Raw genomic sequence first — 14,852 nt, 5'->3', positions numbered from 1 at the left:
TGTGTGTGTGTGTGTGTGTGTTGTGTGTGTGTGTGTGTGTGTTGTGTGTGTACCTGCATGGAGGGGAGGAGAGTTTTAGGCACGACATCAGGGAGAAGAACCCTGCACTGCAGGCTCTAGTGAATCTTGGCTTCTTAGAGGCCCTACTTTGGTCCAGTGGTATCCTGGCCTGGAAAGACCTGGAGGAGGAGCCAGCCCAGCCTCTGGCACACATTAGCACGGGATCTTGGCTAATCCAGGTCACCTTTTATTTTGTTTCCTAATTAGTGAAATCAGGGACACTGCTGTTACATTATGGAGTTGTTCTATGGTTTCAAGGGGCAGGGACTGTGAAAGCTATTGAAAATTGCCAAACTCCACAGAAACACAGGATCCTATCTTTTTCCTTAAAAAAAAAAAAAGATTTATTTGCTTTTATTTGATAAGCAGATTTACAGAGCGAAGGAGAGACAAAATGAAAGGTCTTCCACACTCTGGTTCATTCCCCAAATGGCTGCAATGGCTGGAGCTGAGCCGATCCAAAGCCAAGAGCCAGGAGCTTCTGGATCTCCCATGTGGGTGCAGAATCCCAAGGCTTTGGGCCATTCGATGCTGCTTTTCCAGGCTATGTATGTAGGCATGGAACTGGATGGAAAGTAGAGTACCCTGCACACAAACCAGCACCCAAATGGGATTAGTGTCAGCAGGTGAAGGATTAGCTTGCAACACCACTGTGCTGGCCCTAAATCTTATCCCTCTCGCTCTTTTTTTCTTCTTTTACTTTTTTAAAAAAAGACTTATTTTATTGTTATTGTAAAGTCAGATATACAGAGAGGAGAGACAGAGAGGAAGATCTTCCATCTGATGATTCACTCCCCAAGTGACCGCAACGGCCAGTGTTGCACCGATTCAAAGCCAGGAGCCGGGAGCTTCTTCCAGGTCACGCACGCGGGTGCAGGAACCCAAGGCTTTGGGTTGTCCTCGACTGTTTTCCCAGGCCACAAGCAGGGAGCTGGATGGGAAGTAGGGCTGCTGGGATTAGAACCGGTGCCCATGTGGGATCCCAGGGTGCATTCAAGGTGAGGACTTTAGCCACTAGGCCACTGTGCCGGGGCCCAATCTTATCTTTTTAATTAAAGACTTATCAGGTACTATTCCAAAAAAGTCCTCTAATCTACACTTGAGGAGCAGCAAGCATTAGGTATCAAGGAAGGTGGCATGGGTGGACTGGACATCTGACAGGGTGTTAAGAGTCTCTCATCTCATATAGGAATGCTTGAATTTGTCTCGTGTCTGCCTCCGATCCTGTCCCTCTGCTAATGTGCACTTTGCAGGGTCGTGATGATAGGTTAAGTAGCTGAGTTCTTGTTACTCAGACCTGGATTGAGTTTGTCACTCCCGGCTTTGACCTGGCCCAGCCCAGCTACATGTAATTGGGGCAATGAACCAGCAGGTGAAATATCTGTGTGTGTCTCTGCCTTTCAAATAAATAGAAACAACATCATCATTGACAACAACAATAAAGGAAGGGGGCATGTAGAAAAAGTGAAGCCAGCAGTGGGCCTCCTGGGGGAGCCAAAACTGCCAGGCCAAGAGATGGTGCATTGTGACTGTCACTGCTGTTAGCCTGGTTACACTCTCTTCTGTTCCATCTTCTGATGGGCCTGTAATCTGAGCACCTGAGAACCTACAGTAAGGGTTGGCTGTACCCCTACAGTTAAGAGAGGTAGCTCTACTGTCACATGAGGGTATGTGGCTTCCTGTTCTGCAATAGCTTAGAGTTGAAGCTTCTTTTCAATGCTAGTCATCCCACCTTCCTAAATTTTTGCCGAACAAACAAACCTAAATGTGTGACGGCTTCCAGCATGAAATCTAAGATGGAGCCTTCATTCACTAGGAGGAGAGGATGATCATGATACTAGGTTGTTCTACCACTGACAACGGCCATTCATCTTCCAGGGAAGACATGCAACAGGAAGGAGACAGAGTGTGGTCTTAGCTTGCCCTTCATGCATCTGCCTGCATGGGCCCACATGGCTATTTAATTCTGGGTGACCAATCACCCCAATATGTAGTGCCCCGGACATCAACATGAGTCAGAATTGGAGAGGGCTCCACCAGGGAGTTCTCAGAGTCTTTGATCAGATAGTAGCCACACATGGCACAGTTGGGACTGGAGGAACAGAGGCCTAGCCGGGTGCTCTTCTCTCTTCTTGTCTTCTAAATCTGCCCAAGTGTTCAGTTGGCAATGGCCTCAGGGGAGCCTGATGGCTTATATGGGGCTGACAGCTTCAAGAGTTGGCATTTAAGTACCAGCCTTTCTCTACTGATCAAGACAGTCATAATTTTGAGGAGAGGGAAATATAAATTCAAATCTCAAGAGGAAGAACACCAGGGCCATTTTATCAGAAGATCTTGTGGGTGTGAGATATTGTGGAGGCCATCTTTGGAAAACATCTTCTGTCCTAGGGACCATAATAGTTACGGCTCCTGCTGTGGGAAGTCAAAATTCATTCCTGATACTGAAACTTACATGCAATCACTCAGTCTCTAGAGAATAACTTCTAATTCAATAAAACAGGCAACTATTCGAATGCACTTTCCTCTTCCCATCCTCTTTGGCCTTAATGACGTGCTAAAGCTTGACCAACATTAAAAAGTCTCTGACATCCCCTTCCATTCTGACGCAGGTCTGTCCCTCCGGTGACAGTTGAGTGTGCCAGACATGGATACCTGTGGGTCCTCAGGTCTGTGTGATTCTGCAGCAGCTGCATGGGATTTATTTGTTTGGCACTTAGCACCAGAGCAATTCCCTGTAAGGGACCTCTATTCAAGTCCCGGGAGCCCTTGCAGCTTGGGTTCCACATGTGAGTGGCAACTTCTAGGAGTGGGGGACAATGATGCATAAGGTAAGGGGGAGGCCACTAATAACCTTACAAATGAAATGTATCCCTTTCAGTGGCTGCTGTAACAAAGGACCACAAACCAACTGTACTAAAAATATCACTCCTTGGGCTGTATTTTTTTTTTAATGAAACATCACCAAGTCACTACTAAATTAGGTTAGTAATTTTGGAGGATACAGATCACATAAACGTGTCAAAAATGCCACTAATAGGGCCCAGCGCAGCAGCCTAGCAGCTAAAGTCCTTGCCTTTAAAATATGCATCAGGATTCCACCTGGGTGCTGATTTTAATCCCGGCTGCCCCACTTCCCATCCAGCTCCCTGCTTGTGGCCTAGGAAAGCAGTCGAGGACAGCCCAAAGCCTTGGGACCCTGTACTCGTGTGGGAGACCTGGAAGAGGCTCCTGACTTTGGATCAGCGCAGCTCCGGCTGTTGTGGACACTTGGGGAGTGAATCATCAGACGGATAATCTTCCTCTCTGTCTCTCCTCCTCTCTGTATATCTGATTTTCCAATAAAAATAAATAAATCTTTTGAAAAAATGCCACTAATAACCTTACAAATGAAAAGTAGGCATTTTCATTCAAGGTTTTCTAGCATGTTATATCTGGGATCTTCAGTCGAATAAGTTACTCTGGAACCCCTGGCTATCAGTTGGGTACCTAGTGGGGTACGCAACCATTACAAGGTAGACTTTCACAGTTAAGACCAAGGCCAATCCATGCCAGGACTTTGCATGTAGCAAACAGCAGGGAAATCAAGTGTCATATCAGGATTAGACTCTTGGGAGTTGCACTAGCTCCAGGAAACTGTCACTTTGAATTTATTCCTCCTGTTAGGAGGAGAAGGAAAAAGCCTTTGCTCCTTGTGTACTTTGTCTGTCTAAGGTACTCTCCACGCTCCTGCCCTTGCCTGCTTTCCAAGGGCTGACCTGGAGAACAAGGACAAAAAGAGACAAGCTTGAAGAGAATGGAGCCATTGTTACCACAGTTCCTTCTGAACAATCTGCTTGAGAAGAAAGAGATCACTGTCAGAGCCAGGAGAGAAAGCCAATAGCAAGAAACCAAGAGACAAGAGGAATGTATAGGAAAGAGTTAAAGGACAGTTTTCTGTTGACACAAGTGATTTTTTTTTTATACAGCTGTTGTTCAACCTTTTCTAGAATCATCATTTTCTCAGCCTTAGTTTGCAATTGTTCCCATATGACTATAGTTTCTTAATTTTTTTTCAGATTTCTTTATTTTTATTGGCAAGGCACATCAGATTTACAGAGAGCAGAGTGAGAGAAAAAAGAGAGACAGAGAGATAAATCTTCCATTAGCTGGTTAGCTTCCCAAGTGGTCTCAACAGCCAGAGCTGAGCGGATCTGAAGTTAGCAGCAAGGAGTTTCTTTTGGGTCTCCCTTGTGGGTGCAGGGTCCCAAGGCTTTGGGCCATCCTCTGCTGCTTTCCCAGGCTACAAGAGGAGAGCTGATTGCTTCTGTATAACACCCTAACCTTTCCTCCAATTGCCCATAGCACTTTATCCAGGGTGGCCCTGAGATGAATCAGCCAAACCTGAACACTCCAGGGGTGGGGAACACAACTGGGACCTCCTAGTTCTCTGCCAGACTGTGTTCCCTAGAATGCACAATCAATATCTTCTACATGTGTAGTGAATAAGAAACCTAACTTGGGCTGCATCCCAGAATTAGCATAGAAAACACATGCTTAATTTAAAAAAGCCTGATATCTTCCTAAATTACATAATTTTGCAGATTTGTCATAAACCCAACTTCAGCATTCAAAATGAGAAGGCATGCTGGCTAATCTGGTATATTTTAGAATATTAAGCAGTGTGGAAAATCCTCCCTTTGTTTACAGGTCTATCGTTGGTTTGTCAGAGAGTCCCTTTTGCTCTATGGAACACAGTGTAGAAATATTACACCTCCTGTGCTTTCATTGCTGAAAAAATCTAATTAGTGCAGCTAACACGCAAAAGCATTCATCTCCTCCAAGCAGCACTCACTGGTGTCAGGGAAACAATGCACAATGAACCAACCAGGAGTGCAGCTCCCTTTCTTGAAGGCTTTCTGTGTTTCTCTAGGGGAAGGGTGACCCAGCATCAGGGCCATGAGGCCATGGGTGAAGACATCTTTTCTAGACAGTTCTATCTATATTCTGCTAAGCTCAGAAATGACACATCTTATATGGAGGAAGCATTTCTAACCCATTCATAACCTGATATGAGCTTACTGGGACTAAAGCAAACCAAACCAAACCCAAAGCTGGACTATTAAACCAGGGTTCAGTTTGCCTTAGGCAAGAAGTGTCCAGAGGAAGGATGAATTCATTCCAAGATGACTGATGTGCAGAGTGATTTTGTTGAAGGCTCCCATGCGCTCCAAAAAAAGCAGCAAAAATTTTACGAGAAAAACGCTGTGTCGAGAAACTGCCTGTAAGCCTCTGATTTCAAAAGCAGAGAAAACTAGAGTCAGAAGGTAGGCTCCTTGCAGATGCCAAGGAGGCTCATACAGCGGGTTTCCTTTTCTGAGCAGATCTTTCTCACCATTGCATTGTGGGGTGTTCACATGACAACCGCTCCAGGAGACCATTCCCCATCCAGGTTTGCCTTTGGGGAACCAATTATTTGACAGATACCAGGCTGACTGCACCTCTCCTCTCCACCCCCACCCCCAATTCCCTTGTCTCCTTGTCTGTTTTCAGCTGATATCCTTTTCTGCTTGGATGACCACAAACATAGGCTCTCTGCCCCTAATCATGGAGCTCAGCTTGGCCGACGAAAATGCCCCTAGTAAAGGAGCTGTGCACAAGCACTGAGCCCTGCATGTGGCCACCAGGGGCCCTTGCCTGAGAAGCTCTCATAGTGGAAACAGAATGGACTGTCACTTCTACCACCACTTCCTCCAAAGAAAAGAAACTGGTTTTAGACTTTTCACTTTTTTTCAGGGCAAAAACAAAACAGCTTTTCCATTTTTTCCAGCTCACTGGATGCAACGAATAAAATAAAGCGCCGGTTTGCAAAGTCTCAAACCCAAGGGGTTGTTGTTGGCACAAGGCAACCATTTAATATGAAATCGGCAAAATCTACAGCTGCCTTTGTCTGCATTTCAGTCTTCTGACAGTGGTGAACCAATAACCTGTGCACTGACCCAAAATGTAACTGAGAAGTGGCTTGGTTACATTAAGAAGCAGGCATGTGGTTGGTATCATGGTAGATTGTGAAGTTTTATTATAGCAGTGATGTTTCCATTTTAGTGAGCTCAGGGTTTTTTTTTTTTTCTTTTTCTTTGGATTTTGTTTGTTTATTTGAAAGGCAGGGACACAGAGTAAAATCTTCCATCCACTAATGCACTTTCTAAATATTTGCAACAGCTGGAGCTAGGCCAGGCCTAAGCCAGGAGCTCAGAACCCAATCTGGGTCTCCCATGTGGGTGTAGCAGGAGCTAAAGTGCTTGGGCCACCACCACCTGCTGCCTCCCAGGATATGCATTAGCAGGAAGCTGGGGTCAGAAGAGGAGCTAGGACTGAAACCCAGGCACTGTGTCCCTGAGATGGGAAACAAGCATCTCAAATGGTCACTTAACTGCTGTGACAATTAGGATAGGACAGGTGGCATTCATCTGTCAATGGACTTCAATACTCAAGAGGGAACGTTTTATGTAAGTCCATCTCCCAAGAATAACAGACATAAACATCTTCTCCCAAGCCTGTATGACTTTTTCAGGTCACTCTCAAAATGAGGTGGGTCCCATCTGTGCTGGGAAGAACTTTACCTTGCAGTTAACCAAAGGAAGAAAAACCATTTCTGGAGTTTGGGTAATCCTAAATTTATGCAATCTCTTGCGCATGTCTTTGATTCTCTCTTTAGCCTGGTGTGTGTGTGTGTGTGTGTGTGTGTGTGAATATGTATACACATATATTTTACTGAGGAAAAAATATTCACAGTAAAATCCCGCATTCACTTGTCAGAGAATAAGGAAGCAATTCCAGGTGGGGATTGCTTCTTCCAGGCAGTGCGTCTTCCCCAGATATATTCCCCAGTGTTGCAGTTTTCACACGAAGCACACTTGGGGACAGGGAAAGCCAGGATTGGGCAGGTTCTTAACAAAGGAGCAGCTGAACGCAGGGAGGAGGGTGATCTTGGGGGCTGGTCTGCAGAGCCTTTTCCTCAAAGAGACACACCCCTGCGATTTGTTCCTACAAAAGGCGCCACAAGCGCTGGCTGCTGCCCAATGAGCTGCTGGGGATCAGCCTTGATGATGACGCTGGTTTGTGGAGCCTTTGGAGCCAGCACCCTGCTCCTGACAGCAGCACTTCCAGAATGATAGCAGGAGACCGTGAGTGGGCACGTCGTAAGGCTGGCAGAGCAGCAGGCAGATGGGAAGTCAACAAGCAGGAACACTGGGGTGCCAGTGCAGAGAGAACACGCTGCGTTAGACGAATCTGACAGAAAGCCTAAAGGAAGAGATGACTGTGCCCAGGAACACTGGGGCAGGTGCTTCCACCACAACCCAGGCTGGTGGAGAAAGGGCCAAGAACGAAATTTCATTGGGAATGGGAGGAGGGGACAATGGTTGTCACAAACCTAGATCTTGTACCAAGTGCACAGACAGCGGGGCAAGGAAGTAAGGGGCAAAGAGGCAAGACAGCCACAACGTGTTACCTGAGACCATCACAACAGTTCCCCCTGATATGGAGCCCAAACATTGTTCCCTGTCTTTCCAGAGCATAGCGGCTCGTCCAATACGGAAACCAAGAAGCCTATGAGCTCCCACTTGCTCTCTACTCTGTCACTTCATACATCTGGCTGGCCGCTCTTTTCTAATTGCACACATCATGCACTCCATAGGAAAGCACGGGTCACTATAGGACGTGCACTATCCTTTGGGTAAGCCTGGGGGTCTCCGTCTCCGGCCTTTCCAACCTCCTCCCCTTCCCCCGCCCCCCAGACACCTGCCAGAGCGCTCGCGTGTTCAGGCACACTCCACAACTCATTTTTTCCAGACCGAGGTCGGTATCCAGCAATGAGTTGCAATTCTCTTCCTTCCCCCCTCTCGTGCCGCCCCCAAGCACCAGGCCAATCTGGGAATCACACAGTTGAGCAAGAGGCTGGTTCACCGCTAAGCATAATTAGGTAGCTTGGGAGGGTAGGTGAAGACCCTGGAGATCGTGACCCCTGCCTCCAGACAAATTCTCTGCAGGCCCTTCGTGCTGGACGTCGTTCAGCAGCGGGGGCTACCGCAATCCCTGTCCAGGTGCTCCGGCACAACCCTGACCCTCTCCGGGTGCCTCCCGGCCCTCAGAAGCGTCCGGGTCCGGCCACTGCCACGGACAACTCTGACCTCTGTGAGACCCCGCACTCTCCAAGAGCATCTCTCAGTTCCGCTTGTGCGAAGTGTGCACGCCCCTTGCTCCCTGGGGCTCAGGATCTCCGCCTGGTGGGCTCAAACGTTTGACCCCGCCCGGACGCCTGATCCTCCAGGGGTCCTTGACAGGCAACGCTCCCCCAGGTCGCGAACGCTGACCTCGCCGGCGGATAGTGAGCAAAAAGCAAAAAATCCAGTCAAAAGCTTCACCTACCTAAATACGAGGGCTCCGTGTCATGACAGGGGCCAAGCAGGGCTCCAGCGAGTGGAAGCCTCGGTGCCACGCGACGCCGGGCTGCGCACACCTTCTCTTTCGCGGGCAACCTCAGCTCGCCCGCACCGTGACCAGGGCCGCGGGAGACGTCGAGTCTCGCGGGACTGTCCCCGCGCCGCTGTCCTCCCGCGTCCGGCTCGCAGCTGGCGGCGAGGGCGCGGGACTGGAGCGCGCAGCGCGCACGGCGCAGGGCTGGAGCCGGGAGTGGGGAGGCGGGAGCGCGGCGTCAGCGTGCGGGCTGGGGGTTGGGGGGAGGCGGCCGAGACAGCTGCTTGACAGCCGCTCCGGCCTGACTCCGCAAGCAGCGCCTGGGCGCCGCCTCCAGCCGGTCGCGCGCACGCGGGCTCCCCTCGCGCCCGCCGGGGCCGCAGCTTCCGAGCTGTTCGTGGCCTCTGAGCTGTCGGCGAGCGCGGGGAACAGAACGCACCGAAGGGAGGGCCCAGGAGCAAATCTGGCTGGGGCCCGCCCAGTTGGCCAGCTTTTGGGAAGGGCTCCCGAAAGGCCGTGCGTGGGGAACAATGCGGTGGTGCAGCAGGCGGAGGCGAGGGCGCGGGCGAGTTAAAATGCTCCTGGCAAGAATTGGTGCAGGGGGGGAAGCCCTGCTGGGAGCGCAGCGGCGTGCGGCACTGCACTGGGGCTTGAGGGCACAGGTATAAGAATGGGCAGAAGCATAGTGGTTTTTATTTTGTTTTGCTGGGATTTGCCAGCCAGGCAAACATTCTCTAAAACGACCTTTGCAGTGTGCACTATGGGACCGGGAGTCTTATGGGGACCTCAGGATAGGTCCAGACCCTGCCTGCCATCCTTAGATAGGCAGTCCTGGCCATGCCTCTTTCTTTATGGGTAAAGCCACCAAACGGAACACACTGTGATTTTAGACTATGTTAACTAGAAGGCATTGGGGGTGCAACTGGGGTATTCAATCACTTAGTTGGGGAATTAGTAAGAGTCAAGCTTTTGGTACCCAACAAAGGACAGTCCAGGAGGCAAACATCTCCATCCCACTGTGGGAGAGCCTAGGTCCTCAGGCTTGTAAATAGGCAGCTAAACCTCAGCTTCATCTCTACCTCGTAGTCCATCTAGGAGTGCAACAGCAGGGACAGGGTGTGCTTGGTGCCCATGAAGAAAGCGCAGGAGCCTGTGCTGGTTGGTCACTGTGTCCCTGCCTGAGACTGTGTACCCTGCCAAAACAGTACCTGACAGGCTGCACTTGTCCTTCAGTGGGATTTTCCAGATATCAGCTTGCTTTGTCTTCTTCCAGCTTAGAAAATCGATTGGGACAGTCAGAAAAACAGGCTTCCCACAGTCAACCTGTGGACCATATGACATGACTGGTCTGCCTGGACAGCATTCCTCTCATCTGGGTTTTCCATCCTGGTTTTCTGGTCAGTTTTTGAGACTGTTGAGTCAGTCTGATTCTGCACTGTCCCAGCTTCTTATCGGTAACCCCAGAGCAGACACTCCACAAGCCCTGTGTCATCTGTTCATTGCTACAAACCTGCAGTGGGCATTGCTGTTCTCATTTTCTAGATGCAGAAACCAAGGTTCAAAATGCCTAATATGGCTGGTCCAAGATAACACAGGTTCATCCACTTTACGGACCTGAAAGGCAAAGGCACTCCGTGCACCTGCAGAGCATGGACTATGGCGTTCCTGTTCTGAGGATGCAGCTAAGCCCTTTCCTGTCCTTCTGACCTGGAAGAGCCCTGAGGTAAAAATGTGTGTTGTTTTAAATGGCTACATTTGTGACCATTAGTTATGTAGCGATGGGGAATTAGTGCATCTACACTATACAATGACTAAAGCCTTTAAAAACATAAACTGTATTGTGACCATGCTCCTGCTGAGAACTAACTCTGCCTTGGCTTCCCATTTGGAGCATTAGAAAAGACTCTAGACTCCACACAACTGCTTCCAAGACCCAAGCGTCCCTTCTGCTTCACTCACACCTCTTTTCTCCTTGTCACCAACTCAGGCCACCAGGGTCTCCCTTCAGCTCTGAATATGGCAGGGCATGTCTCAGAGAGGTCTCCCCTGGCCACCCTCATCCATAGGTAATCTGTCTCTCCAAATACTTCTTTTCCTGGTCTCTGGAATCTTTCCTAGTGGCAATTGTAAATGGTCAGACTTTTGTTTGCCTCTTGTTTTGTATCTCTTTCACTGAGCTGTAAGCTAGAAGGGCAGGGGGAGCATCTCTGTCTGCTGTGCTGCAGCCCAGCCTACAGTGGGAGCTTCTGACTGTGTGCTGAATGAAGGGTGGCAAACCCTGTTCTTTGGAAGCACCCTTTAGTCTTCCACTGCTCCTCTGACTCCCCTTACCAACATGGTTTATCAAGAGATTCCACGACCTCTGCCCAATTCCAAATAGTCAGAACCCAGTCTAAACCCTCCACTGTACTTTGGCTTTCCCAGTGCCCTTGGCCTGCTCACTCACTTCAGAACTTGAATAACACCTTCGCTCACCTGCAGAGTACCTAGCACCTTCTACCTTCTATTATGGCCAGCTCTATAGAATCTGATGGCTCCAGAAGTCTCTCCGTGGGAAAGGGGCACCAACATGCCTGCGGGTGATTTGGTGAGAAATGGGTAGAGAGCAGATTTGCAGTGAAAGCACCTGGTTACAGATATGCAGCAGTGGGCACAACTGCAGGGACACATCTGGAGGGAAAAGCCAGCTCGGCACCCACCCTAGAGAGGGGGTGACTCCCCACTGCCACCTTCTGGTCTCCCCTGCCTTCTTGACTAGGGACTGGGATGTGTATACTTTTTTTTTTTTTTTTTTTTTTTTTTTTTTTTTTTTTACATCAAGTTTTACAGGGATGAGGAAAAGAAGGTGAAGAGGGAGAAGACAGAGGTGCTAGATGCTTTGCTGACAATCTCATCTATGCCTATGGTAATCCTCTCCCCTTTTTGTCCTAATTTGAAAGCTAAGTATGTGGATGCTCTGAGTTGAGCTAACAACTCATGACCATCTAAGTGAAACCATCCTTTTAAATTAACTGTGATTCCAAATTGGATGCCTTTTTAGCACAGTGCATTCCCCTCCTCCCCCCAGCTGGAGTTTTTTTGCTGCAGGAGAGTATGAATAAAACTCCAGATTCCATTCCACTGATCCAAGACCATGATGTTCTTCCTACTCCACTCACCTCTTACCTGGAGTGTGCACCCAGAACTGCAGCAGACAGGAAGAGAAGCAGGGAGTGACTCCCAGGCTGCTGCCGTTAGATTTTCCTGGGGTTGCACCAGGTGGCATCCTGGCCTCAAAAGTGCTGCTCTGAACAAGCGTGAACTGTGAGCTACCCTGGTTGTGTCCTGCAGGAAGGCAGCACAGTGCGTGGAGGGTGGGAGGTGAAGGACCAGTACCGGATCCATCTCCTAGAAGTTTCAGAGATGGGACTTGGGGGCCATCCTGGGTGACTTCGTAGCTTCATAGTCCCAGCACAGTCTTCCTAAAGAGCAGGTGCATGTGTATGTGAGGGACCAGGTAACACAGGTATGAAAAATCAGGATATCATCCTTGCTGGGGTGTCCAGTCAAAATCGCAGAGAAGTCAGGTGATTTGTCCAAAGTGTGTGGGCCTAAGGGCTTCACATGCCTCTCAAATTACTGCTTCAGTGTGGTCACCTGTCTTGTGCTCCTTGGACTTAATGTCTCAATGTCTCTGCTTTCTTAGAATGTCATTCACTTCCTTCTAGATTCTTCCCAAACAAAAGTCTGATTGCCTAAAATTTCCCTGAGCAGAACATTCAGTTACCTTGTCTATGTCCTCTAGCCTCTCCCAGAAAAACAGTGTGGCTTAGACCTTCTCCTGCTCCAGGAAGTTGGGATATTGGAGGACAGGCTGGCATGACACACCTGCATGGCTTTTACACCATTGCAAAGGAATAAATTCCTCCAAAGAAGACATAGTCTAACGCAAATTGGGTCCCTCCCTTAATAATCCAAATTGAAAGCACCCCCTGTACAAAGGACAGATATTATTTCAACAAATGATGGAGTGAGTGCCATTCAGGTGCCAGGCATTCTGCTGTGAGCAGGAGATGCAGAAGTGAGCCTGGTGGTTGGGTCGCCATCCATGGCCACTTGTGAAATCTTTCAATGAGCAAAGATTTAAATAAGTGAAGTGTGTGTTATGAAAGAGGAAGTATATGGGTGCTATGGGAACAGGAATTATTTTTAGTACCAAAAAGCAAGGTGTTTGAACTTCAGCAGCTCTGAAAATGGTCTTTCAGGAACTCATCCATATCCTGTTCTCCTCTAGTGTTTGGTTGGGGAACAGAATTGGCCACATCTACCTGATTGTTCTTTCTGCCATCGATTAATCCCAGTGAACGCTCAATTCATCAGAGGTAAGCAGAAGAGCAGATAGATGAAATTCATTTAATTGCCTAATTTAGAGCTTCAGGTGTTCCATACAGAACTCAGAACATAACTGAAGAACAACAGCCCCCCGAAGGGGATGCAATAATTAGAAGGTCTCTGGAGATTTGCTTGCAGTTTACCCTTATTTATATGTATTTCTGTTTATACTTTGTGCCTATGACACTGATGAATTCTGACTTCCTGAGAGAGGCAACAATACACATCTGAGGTCAAGTTGTTCATGCCTATGGTGCTCAATATGCATGTGGACAGTAGACCTCACACTCCAATTCACAATTCCTTCTTATGCTAACAGCTTTTTCTATGGGCACATGGCCACTCAAATGTATGACTGGTCTAGGAATGTTGCTGATGGTCCTGGATTCTGGAACTCCTTTCTTTGCTATTCTCATAACTATTGACTTCTTCATTTGTCACTCAGATATTTCTCCTTATATTTTAGTTTATTAACATGTGAAGTGTACAAGAGCTACTCTGGGAGGAATTTTAATGTATGCATTGAACTTAGCAGTTAAGACACCTGCATCCTCTGTTGGATTACCTGGGTTTGATTCCCGGAGGCAGCTCCTGACTCCAGTCTCCTGCTCATGCATGGGGAAATAGCATGGATGGCTAAAGTAATTGAGTTCTTGTCACCCAGTTGGGAAACCTCGACCAAGTCTCTGACCCCTGCCTAGCCCCAGTTGTTGCATGCATCTGAGGGATTGAACTAGTGGACAGGTGATCTGTCTATCTTGTCTCTCCACCTCTCAAAATATTAAAAACAAAAATAAGCATATTGGAGGTTTTCAGGTAATCAAGCACTCACCATCCCTGTATTGTTTTGAGAAGCAGATGGATGGCTGTGGTTAAGTTGTCTTGGCATGCACTTCCAGGATGCTGGTCTGAATAAAGACCCCTGCACTACAATGTGGTTTAGAAGTTTGTCAGGCTGCATCCTCTCTCTCCTGCCATGCACTGAGGGTGCTCGTCTTGCCACACAGCCAGGAGAAAATCCTGGGCTCGGAGTTCAGACACTTGATTCTATTTCAGTGTTGCCATAGAGAACTCAGGGCAAACTTCCACCTTTGTCAGCCTCAGCATTCTCATCTGTCCATGCAGGGTGCAGACAACCTGCCTGACACACTTCCTTTGGGCTGTGACATGTGACCTTTCCTGCCCGCACCTTTCTTTTCCTTCTTTTAAAGAGATTTATCTATTTACATAACTATCGATCTATTTGTGTGAAAGAAAGAGCAACAAAGAAGACAGGGAAATCTTTCAACTGTTGGCTTACTCTTCATGTGGCCATAACAGCCAGAGCTGGGCCAGGCTGACACCAGGAGCCAGGAACTCCTGGCTCCTATCTTTCTCTCAGGTCTGGAAATTCTTTGCTGAGCCCTCACCCAGGTCTTTTCCCTTCTCCAGCTGGCAACTGTCCCCCTAAATCCTGTGCGGGACATGTAAAACTGTGCTCAGACACTGCCTTCTTCCTACTATCTGGAAGTCACATGAATATAGCCCCAATCACCCACCTTCCTTCTGTTGCAAAAACTTAATACATTTCTGCTGTTAAGTTCATAAACTCCTCGATGTCAAGATCCAGGCTTTGTGCCATTCATGGTACACTCACTTCTATGTCAGTGAATGTCAAGAATAGTCAATGAACTCTGACTAATGAGGGTGAGAACATTGCTGCCCCTGCTGGCTTCTGCCACCGTTTCCTTTGAAGGGCGTATACGAGGCTGCATTTATTGGCATCTGTGCTGCACCTACAGAAGCGTGTTTCAACGTGACAAAAGATAGCTGGTCTCGCTTACCGCTTTTTGAACTGTTGATGCAAGACTCTGTTGCCTTTGTCTGTGTCTGGTGCCTATGATAAGGCCCTCTAGGGGACAGAGGTTTTGGAGCTGTTTCGTTACCAATGTCACACATATCTGCTTGCATAATGGGAAGCTAGTGGC

At 48.3% G+C, this 14,852-nt stretch overlaps 1 protein-coding gene across 5 annotated transcripts in view; it reads right to left on the bottom strand.

Annotated features, from left to right (window-relative positions):
• The window catches only part of RIPOR2 (RHO family interacting cell polarization regulator 2), a 218,556-nt gene that overhangs the window by 79,728 nt on the left and 123,976 nt on the right, over positions 1-14,852 (bottom strand). Inside the window, exon 1 of one of the 5 annotated variants that reach the window (XM_058667371.1) lies at positions 8,467-8,714. The exons of the other annotated variants lie outside the window; for them this stretch is intronic. The gene's annotated coding sequence lies outside the window, so the exon portion shown is untranslated. Of the gene's footprint in view, positions 1-8,466; positions 8,715-14,852 lie in introns of those variants that run through there. 5 annotated transcript variants of the gene reach the window in all.

The sequence above is a fragment of the Ochotona princeps genome, chromosome 1, assembly GCF_030435755.1.
Source record: "Ochotona princeps isolate mOchPri1 chromosome 1, mOchPri1.hap1, whole genome shotgun sequence".
Classification (NCBI taxonomy): Eukaryota; Metazoa; Chordata; class Mammalia; order Lagomorpha; family Ochotonidae; genus Ochotona; species Ochotona princeps.
This window is presented reverse-complemented; position numbering and strand designations above follow the sequence as displayed.